This window comes from Cololabis saira, chromosome 22 (assembly GCF_033807715.1).
Source record: "Cololabis saira isolate AMF1-May2022 chromosome 22, fColSai1.1, whole genome shotgun sequence".
NCBI lineage: Eukaryota > Metazoa > Chordata > Actinopteri > Beloniformes > Belonidae > Cololabis > Cololabis saira.
The window spans coordinates 38,065,857-38,075,109 of record NC_084608.1 but is presented as its reverse complement, the minus strand read 5'-3'; positions in this window follow the sequence as shown (position 1 = coordinate 38,075,109).

Here is a 9,253-nt window from a genome sequence, read left to right as displayed (position 1 = left end):
TATCTATCTATCTATCTATCTATCTATCTATCTATCTATCTATCTATCTATCTATCTATCTATTATATATTATATTATATACAGCTAGATCCTGATTTACTCCTATTATATTATATATTATATTATATATTATATTATATTATATATTATATTATATTATATTATATTATATTATATTATATTATATTATATTATATTATATTATATATTATATTATATTATATTATAAATTATATATAATATATTATATTATATTATATTATATTATATTATATTATATTATATTATATTATATTATATTATATGATATTATATCATATTATATTTTATTATATTATATTATATTATATATTATATTATATATTATATTATATACAGCTAGATCCTGACCTCAGGTGAGCAGATCCTCCAGGAAACGGCCCCATGGCGCCCTCTGGTGGACACGGGTAGTATGACACTAACAGAAACCTGCAGATCTCTGACTAAAACACTCCCATCACTTTGTTTTACATCGGCAGATATTCTGTTTATAACTCTTTATCTCTAACTCTTAATCCAGCGTATATCGCTCCGTCAATAACTCAGTAAATAAAATGGATGGAATCTGTTGAAAACAAGACAGAGATCTCTGCAGCTCCTCGTCCCAGAGCCGTGGATCATACATGGACTTTTACAGAAACAGAATCTGCAGCTCCTCGTCCCAGAGGAGATCATACATGGACTTTACAGAACCAGAATCTGCAGCTCCTCGTCCCAGAGCCGTGGATCATACATGGACTTTACAGAACCAGAATCTGCAGCTCCTCGTCCCAGAGCCGTGGATCATACATGGACTTTACAGAACCAGAATCTGCAGCTCGTCGTCCCAGAGCCGTGGATCATACATGCACTTTACAGAACCAGAATCTGCAGCTCCTCGTCCCAGAGCCGTGGATCATACATGGACTTTACAGAACCAGAATCTGCAGCTGCTTTCATTTTCAGTTTTTATTTTATTCTTTATTTCATTCAAAAAAATAACACAAACGATTCAATACAAATACAAATACAAATGTTCATAATTGTGAATAAAAAGGGAGCAGAAAAAGAAGAATCTTATCTAATCTGCCCCTTTTTACAAGAAATAAATTCACAAATAACATCAATTAAAAATACAAAAAAAACCAGTAAGGTAAAGTAAATAAAAAACTAAAATAAAATAAAATTACCGCTGTCTATGGGAACGTCAATCAAACTTAACATTTTTCATTATATTTCCTTAACATCCAGGCTTTAATTGTTCTATAGAACGTAATGTTTGATTTGATTCTTTGTTTTCTTTGTTCAGATTGTTCCATAAACTGATTCTTTCACAGAAACACAACGTTCCATCAATTTAGTCCTGAATCCTGTTTTTTTAAGTTTTACTTGTTTGTTTGTTTATTTGTTTTCACATATAAAAAACATTTGTAACAATATAAAAGTAGAAATAAATGTGCAGGAAAAGCCTGAAAACCCTCCAGGGGCTTGAGAAGTTTCTCCATTTACATCCAGAGCATTAAAGCAGATACAGTTTATAACAATGAGGGGGAAAAACAGTACAACTAAATACAGAAACATTAAAACAAAATCAATACAAATGATAAGATTGGGTACACCTGGTTAAGTTGGAAGACGTATGGGAAGTATTTAATGTTTAAAAGAGTTGATTTTAGAGCTTTTTTTAATTGATTGGATGAGAATTGCCATAGTAAAGTAGTAGTAGTAAACCTTTATTTTACCAGGCAAGAATAGCTAAGAATACATTCTTATTAAGGCAATGGCCTGGTAGGAGGTGAAAGACCTCCTAAGGGGAAGGGAGAGGGGGAGTAACATTAAAATATAGACAATAAAAGCACATACAACAACAGTGACACAAAAGAAAAAGGAATAAAGACATAATGCAGTGACACACCACAGAATGACAGTTAGTTTGACGTACAGTGACATACAACAAGTTAAGTAAGGACAGAGACACTAAAAGTAAAAACAGCGGTACTAGACAACCATCAATGAGACAGTAACAAAACAACAGCTGTAACAGACGGTGTTAGTGAGGTTAGTGAGGTGACAGGGTCAGAGAGAGCTTTGGCTGGGACAGCTGCAGGTATACTTTATGGATTTAGTTATGACATGTTTGAAGGAGTTGACAGAGGTAAGAGTTTGTAACTGTAAGGATTTTTGGAGTTGATTCCAGCTGTCGGCAGCAGCAACCTGGAAGGAGGAACGGCCCAGGGAAGACAGTGGGGCATTTAACAGGATGAGAGGGGCAGAACGGGTGTTGTGTATAGGGGGAGGGCGCAGATGCAGAAGCTGTGTTAGGTAGGGAGGAGTAAGACCTAGGAGGGTTTTGAATACCAGCATCAGCCAGTGCATGTTGCGCCTGGTTTCCAGGGTGTAGAGGTCACAGTGATGGGTCCTGTATGGGGCGTTGGTAGCAAATCGAATGGCGGAGTGGTAGAGAACGTTGAGCCGTTCAAGTGCTCCTTTGCAGGCAGATCTATATATGACGTCACCGTAATCAAAAAGTGGAAGCACAGTGAGCTGGACCAAGGAGCGTTTGGCAGTGGCAGTGAACGAGGAGCGGTTACGGTAAAGAAAGCTGAGCCTGGCCTTCACTTTTGACTGCAGAGAGGACAAGTGCTCAGTGAATGACAGGCTGCTATCTATCCAGACTCCCAGATATTTATAAGAGGATACCAGGTCAAGTTTATGGTCGTCAGCAGCCAGAATGGTACCATCTTGGACAGCGTGCTTACGACCAAACCACATGACCTTGGTTTTGCTGGAGTTTATGGATAGGCCGAGGGCAGAGAAACCAGACTGTACGGCTTGGAAGCTCTGTTGGAGTGTTTCCAGGGCGATTGCATGGGAGGGACCGGTAGGTATGAAGGTAATGAGTTCCATATTTTTGATCCTCTGAAACCAATATCAAACTGAGATTGTGATGAGTCTTTGCTGTACTTGCTTTCTCTTTTTCAAATCCTTTCTCAATGTTGGTTTCAAAATGAAACCAGTTTCTTCACGAGACACGAAACAAAGTAGCAACTCCCTCTAAAGCTGAATGTAGGAATATGGAACCTTTTCTTTAACAAAAAAAACAAAATATTTATGGTTTATAATATAATTTTTGCCAAATGTTGAGACAAACCCCAGTGTTTTAGGTTTACGTTGTCCTTTTTATTAATTACCGTATTGGTCTGAATATAAGACGACCCTGATTATTAGACGACCCTCTTTTTCAAGACTCAAATTTGAAAAAAGACTTTTTTTTAACACCAAATTACATTTTTATACAGAAAATAATTAATGAAACAAACAAATAATGAAACAAATGATTATAACAATATATTTGAGAGAAAAAGCCTGTTATTTTGCCTCATTCAAATCATGATCTTGAAGTTTGCATCATAACTTCTTTGACCCACTTTTCTCCAGATTGTCGCTACGTTTCTCCATTTTCTGTTATCTCTTTTGTTATTTTCTTCTCTTTTCTTTCTTACTGCTACTTTTTATTTTTCTTCTTCGTGCCAGGTTTGCTTTGACCTGCAGAGTTTAGTTCAGCATTGGCTTTAAAGATATCTGGCTCCATCTAGTGGTGTGAATGGGTATAACGTCTAGACCCCGAATGTAAGACGACCCACACTTTTTCAAGACTCAAATTTGAAAAAAGACTTTTTTTGAACACCAAATTCAATTTTTATACAGAAAATAATGACAGTACATCTGAAACAAATGATTATAACTATATATTGGAGAGAAAAAGCCTGTTATTTTGCCTCATTCAAATCATGATCTTGAAGTTTGCATCATAACGTCTTCCACCCACTTTTCTCCAGATTGTTGCTACGTTTCTCCATTTTCTGTTATCTCTTTTGTTATTTTCTTCTCTTTTCTTTCTTACTCCTATTTTTATTTTTCTTCTTCGTGACAGGGGTTCCTTTGTCCTGGGGAGTTTAGTTCAGCATTCTCTTTAAAGATATCTGGCTCCATCTAGCGGTGTAAATGGGTATAACGTCTAGACCCCGAATGTAAGACGACGCCCACTTTTTCAGTCTGATTTATATGTAAAAACCCCGTCTTATATTCAGGACAATACGGTAAAATATAAAAGCAAACTGTTGGTAAGAAGCCGAGCTTGAAGCTTCAGGTTCCAACGTCGTCCATGTTTAAGTTTCTGAAGAGGAGGAGGAAGAGGAGGAGGAAGAGGAGGAAGTCTCTCCAGGTCCAGGTCCAGGTCCTGGTCCAGGTCCAGGTCTAGGTCTAGTCCAGGTCTAGGTCCAGGTCCTGGTCCAGGTCCAGGTCTAGGTCTAGTCCAGGTCTAGGTCCAGGTCCTGGTCCAGGTCCAGGTCCAGGTCCAGGTCTAGACCAGGTCCAGGTCCAGGTCCAGGTCTAGGTCTAGTCCAGGTCTAGGTCCAGGTCCTGGTCCAGGTCCAGGTCTAGGTCTAGTCCAGGTCTAGGTCCAGGTCCTGGTCCAGGTCCAGGTCCAGGTCCAGGTCCAGGTCTAGACCAGGTCCAGGTCCAGGTCCAGGTCTAGGTCTAGTCCAGGTCTAGGTCCAGGTCCTGGTCCAGGTCCAGGTCCAGGTCTAGGTCCAGGTCCTGGTCCAGGTCCAGGTCCAGGTCCAGGTCCAGGTCTAGACCAGGTCCAGGTCCAGGTCCAGGTCTAGGTCTAGTCCAGGTCTAGGTCCAGGTCCTGGTCCAGGTCCAGGTCCAGGTCCAGGTCCAGGTCCAGGTCCAGGTCCAGGTCTAGACCAGGTCCAGGTCCAGGTCTCAGTAGAGGGTACAGTTAGCAGACGAGCGCTCGGTACACAGGAAGTCACTGGTGACCTCCCGGTAACCTCTGGATTCAGTCAGTCCACTTCCTGTTAACGACATCAGGGACAGGAATCAATATCTGTGATCAGAGCTCTGTTACATCAAAATCAATCAATATCTGTGATCAGAGCTCCGTTACATCAAAATCAATCAATATCTGTGATCAGAGCTAGAGTTACATCAAAATCAATCAATATCTGTGATCAGAGCTCCGTTACATCAATATCAATCAATATCTGTGATCAGAGCTAGAGTTACATCAAAATCAATCAATATCTGTGATCAGAGTTCCGTTACATCAAAATCAATCAATATCTGTGATCAGAGCTCCGTTACATCAATATCAATCAATATCTGTTATCAGAGCTCCGTTACATCAATATCAATCAATATCTGTGATCAGAGCTCCGTTACATCAATATCAATCAATATCTGTGATCAGAGCTAGAGTTACATCAAAATCAATCAATATCTGTGATCAGAGCTCCGTTACATCAAAATCAATCAATATCTGTGATCAGAGCTAGAGTTACATCACAATCAATCAATATCTGTGATCAGAGCTCCGTTACATCAAAATCAATCAATATCTGTGATCAGAGCTCTGTTACATCAATATCAATCAATCAATATAACTATGGCAGTACTCCGTTACATCAGTGCAATAATGGTAATACTCTGTTATGTGACATTATGTTTAATGATATTAAACATAATTATTATGTTTAATATCATTAAACATGATGGTACTACTGATGGTACCAAGATACTACTGATGGTACCAAGATACTACTGATGGTACCAAGATACTACTGATGGTACCAAGATACTACTGATGGTACCAAGATACTACTGATGGTACCAAGATACTACTGATGGTACCAAGATACTACTGATGGTACCAAGATACTACTGATGGTACCAAGATACTACTGATGGTACCAAGATACTACTGATGGTACCAAGATTCTACTGATGGTACCAAGATACTACTGATGGTACCAAGATACTACTGATGGTACCAAGATACTACTGATGGTACCAAGATACTACTGATGGTACCAAGATACTACTGATGGTACCAAGATACTACCAACATACTCCCCCACCCTGATCCTACTGATGGTACCAAGATACTACTGATGGTACCAAGATACTACTGATGGTACCAAGATACTACTGATGGTACCAAGATACTACTGATGGTACCAAGATACTACCAACATACTCTCCCACCCTGATCCTACTGATGGTACCAAGATACTACTGATGGTACCAAGATACTACTGATGGTACCAAGATACTACCAACATACTCTCCCACCCTGATCCTACTGATGGTACCAAGATACTACTGATGGTACCAAGATACTACTGATGGTACCAAGATACTACTGATGGTACCAAGATACTACTGATGGTACCAAGATACTACTGATGGTACCAAGATACTACTGATGGTACCAAGATACTACTGATGGTACCAAGATACTACTGATGGTACCAAGATACTACTGATGGTACCAAGATACTACCAAAATACTCTCTGTAAGAAACTGTCAGGTCATGTTCCCTCCTCTCCACTAGGAGGAGACACCCAGTGGTGGCTCAGTATCTGTTTGGTACCTCCCACCTTTATAAATAGAGGTCTGAAGATCACTTCCTCCTCTTTGTCTCCAAACATTCACACCTTGACTGAGTGTTTGAGGGGTTTTCAGGTGTTTGCCATGAGTATTTTGGTTTTACCTCCAATGTAAGTAATTTCTTTATATTCCTTTTAGTTAAAGTGTCTCTGACACGAAGAATGGATAGATTTGATCCAATTTAGTTTGCTATTGAGAATCATGTTTTGGTTATTGGAGAGATTTGTGGTCATTTTTCAACATGCTTTAAGAGTGAATTGATTTCATTTGTCAAGAGAATTTAATTTGTTCTTTCTTTATTTTAGAACCATGGCAATCATCCTGAAACTTCACTAACCCAACATTCACCTTGTGAATTTCAAATAAACTCGACAATTGATTGACTGCAATCCTGTTTCCTGGTGGTTGTGTGGCTCCAGTCTGAACATTCATTCACTACAAATGGTCCTTCGAGCCGGAGACTGAGCCACACACCACACAGCGACCCAAAATGGCTGATGGCAATAAACTGATGGAATGGAATGATGGAACCACTAATGAAGGTCAGGCTACTTCTACTGAGTACATGGATGGATCCCAAGGTGTAACAGACTCAACCCAGCCTACCACTAATGAGGCTACCCCTGAATTGTCTCAAACATCACCTAGGCCATCTACCCCTACTCACCAAACAGAGCCCCACCTTTCACCAAAACCATCATTGTCTACCTCTCATAGAGAGCACCAAATCCCTTTGCCATCTGATGAAATGTCAACTAAACCCTATACACAGCCAATCAGCCATGACCTAGGGGCTAGACCTAAGAGGGATAGGCGGCCTCCCGACTATTATGGAGCTCATAAGCCACAACAGAAGGCATTTCCACAATCCCATAGCTCACGTAGTTCTCACAAGAGGACTCGTCGTACCAAGTCAGCCTCTAGTTTCCCTACAAGCACTCAATTTAGTGGAAATTCCAGGTTCAGCCATGCTTCTAATTTGAGTGATCTCCAAACCAGTATTCTTGAGGAAAAGAAGAAGAAAGATGAGCTGGAGGAGCTTAGAAGACAAAGACAGGAGGATAAGGAGCTAGATGAACAAGTTAAAGCTATTGATGAGAAAGCCAGAACTGCCCAACACGAGCAAGAAGATGCACACAAGGAGAGAGAGAAGATTGTCAGACAGGTTGGCATGGACAGACGCATACGCATCAAGGAACAGGAGCTTGAATCAGCCCAGCTTGTGTCTAGTTTTATTAGACATAATCTCTCTGAAGAGGATCACACTGGTGGAGCCTCTGCTCCTATGTCCTCACCTCTTCATGGAAATGTAGCCACGTCATTATTTTATGACCTGCCTCCCTCCAGGATATTCACTCCTGCTCCCCCAAACCTGAATTATGCTGACTCTCATTCCTTTCCCAGAGGACTAACTGGGACCTCCCAAACTCTTCCCATGCCTCAACCAATACAGCAAAGCCTAGCCGCTGTTCAGATTCCTTCTTTGCCCTCTGTAGCTACTGCTCAAGCTGCACCATTATCCATTCCCCGAGTATTGGCTGAGGCTAGACCCTCTTCCAGTCACCATGCAGCTATCCAGGTAATACCCTCTACCCTTTCTACTCACCATGTACCTGCACCTCCAGTCACTGTCCAAGCCCCTACTTATACTGCAACAATACCTGTTCCTGGACAGCCCACTCTGATTAGTAGTTTACCACCAATGCACGCCATGCCATCCCAGCAGCCACAAACGGTGTACTCGCATATCCAAAACCCCAATGTTATGGATTTGTTAGTAGCCTCTGCTTATGGGATACCAAGGCCTTCACTTCCAGTGTTTAAGAGTGGACGAGAGAGTGACTTTGCCCTTCTGAAAATGGCTCTGGATAATCTCCTTGACAACCACCCACATCTTACTGAACAGTATAAATATCAGATCCTCTTGCAACATCTGCAGCACTCAGGAGCCAGCAAACTGGCCAGATCCAGCATGCATGATCCAAGACCATATTCTACAGCTCTCCTGGCACTTCAAGAGAAATATGGTCAGCCAAGACTCCTAGTCCAGAGCGAAATTGGAACAATATTGAACTCCCCCTTTATTCGCATAGGTGACGTAGAGGCCTTTGATGATTTGTCCCTTTCTGTCCATGCTCTGGTGGGAATGTTGCTGTCCCTAGAGGGCCCCAATGGATCCGAATTGAGATGTGCCTCTCATGTTGACAGACTCCTCAGTAAACTCCCTGTGCAGTACAGAGATGGGTTTGTTGAGCACTGTATTAATCGTGGTATTCTGACCGGGCAGGCAAGCCAAACCTATTCCCTCCTTGACCTTTCAAAGTGGCTACAGTTAAAGGCGAGAGCCAAACGCATATCAGAGAGAGCTGTTGAGCTCCACAAGCAGGATAGACCACGAACAGGAAAGGAACGCCAGCCCCCCCGGCAAGTCTCCTCTGTCTACCTGTCAACATCTGAGTTAGATGGCACACCAAGAGCTTACATCAAAGACAAGATAAATGTAAATAAGCCCAAACCTTACTGTCCCCACTGTAATGTTAAAGACCACTTCCTTGGTTCATGCACAGAATTCAAAAAACTCTCCAAAGCTGACATTATAAAGTGGATCAAGGAGAAAGATAGATGTCTTAAATGTGGGAGAACACACACAATGGACAAATGCACACTAAAGCGGCCATGCAACATCTGTAAGGAGGTTCACCTGACTGTTCTCCATGATGTAAGTGCAAACAATTCAGCCACAGTGATGTTGACATCCTTTCCCTCAGACCTCATCTA